The following is a 1648-nucleotide window of genomic DNA, read 5'->3' on the forward strand; positions in this document are numbered from 1 at the left end:
TCCAGGTTCCGCTATTGGTTATTGACCGGAGACGTGTCTCGGTCATGTCTACATTGTTCTCGAACCCGTAGGGTCCGCACGCTTAAGGTTTCGATGACAGTTATATTATGAGTTTATGCATTTTGATGTACCGAAGTTTGTTCGGAGTCCCGGATGTGATCACGGACATGACGAGGAGTCTCGAAATGGTCGAGACATAAAGATTGATATATTGGAAGCCTGTATTTGGTTATCGGAAGTGTTCCGGGTGAAATCGGGATGTTACCGGAGTATCGGGAGGTTACCGGAACCCCCGGGGAGGTATATGGGCCTTAGTGGGCTTTAGTGGAAGAGAGGAGAGATGGCCAGGGCTGGGCCGCGCGCCCCTCCCCCCTAGTCCGAATAGGACAAGGAGAGGGGGGCGGCGCCCCCCTTCCTTCTCTCTCTCCTCTTCCCCCTTCCCGAATCCTATTCCAACTAGGAAAGGGGGGGAATCCTACTCCCGGTGGGAGTAGGACTCCTCCTGGCACGCCCTCCTCCTGGCCGGCCGCACCTCCCCCTTGTTCCTTTATATACAGAGGAAGGGGGCACCCCTAGACACACAAGTTGATCCACGTGATCATATTCTTAGCCATGTGCGGTGCCCCCTTCCACCATAATCCTCGATAATATTGTAGCGGTGCTTAGGCGAAGCTCTGCGACGGTAGAACATCAAGATCGTCACCACGTCGTCGTGCTGACGGAACTCTTCCCCGACACTTTGCTGGATCGGAGTCCGGGGATCGTCATCGAGCTGAACGTGTGCTAGAACTCGGAGGTGACGTAGTTTCGTTGCTTGATCGGTCTGGCCGTGAAGACGTACGACTACATAAACCGCGTTGTGCTAACGCTTCCGCTGTCGATCTACAAGGGTACGTAGATCTCACTCTCCCCTCTAGTTGCTATGCATCACCATGATCTTGCGTGTGCGTAGGATTTTTTTTTTGAAATTACTACGTTCCCCAACAGTGGCATCCGAGCCTAGGTTTTATGTGTTGATGTTATATGCACGAGTAGAACACAAGTGAGTTGTGGGCGATATAAGTCATACTGCTTACCAGCATGTCATACTTTGGTTCGGCGGTATTGTTGGACGAAGCAGCCCGGACCGACATTATGCGTACGCTTACGCGAGACCGGTTCTCCCGACGTGCTTTGCACATAGGTGGCTAGCGGGTGACAGTTTCTCCAACTTTAATTGAACCGAGTGTGGCTACGCCCGGTCCTTGGCAAGGTTAAAATAGCACCAACTTGACAAACTATCGTTGTGGTTTTGATGCGTAGGTAAGATTGGTTCTTGCTTAAGCCCGTAGCAGCCACGTAAAACTTGCAACAACAAAGTAGAGGACGTCTAACTTGTTTTTGCAGGGCATGTTGTGATGTGATATGGTCAAGACATGATGCTAAATTTTATTGTATGAGATGATCATGTTTTGTAACCGAGTTATCGGCAACTGGCAGGAGGCATATGGTTGTCGCTTTATTGTATGCAATGCAATCACGCTGTAATGCTTTACTTTATCACTAAGCGGTAGCGATAGTCGTGGAAGCATAAGATTGGCGAGACGACAATGATGCTACGATGGAGATCAAGGTGTCGTGCCGGTGACGATGGTGATCACGACGGTGC

Source organism: Triticum aestivum, chromosome 1A (assembly GCF_018294505.1).
Source record: "Triticum aestivum cultivar Chinese Spring chromosome 1A, IWGSC CS RefSeq v2.1, whole genome shotgun sequence".
NCBI lineage: Eukaryota > Viridiplantae > Streptophyta > Magnoliopsida > Poales > Poaceae > Triticum > Triticum aestivum.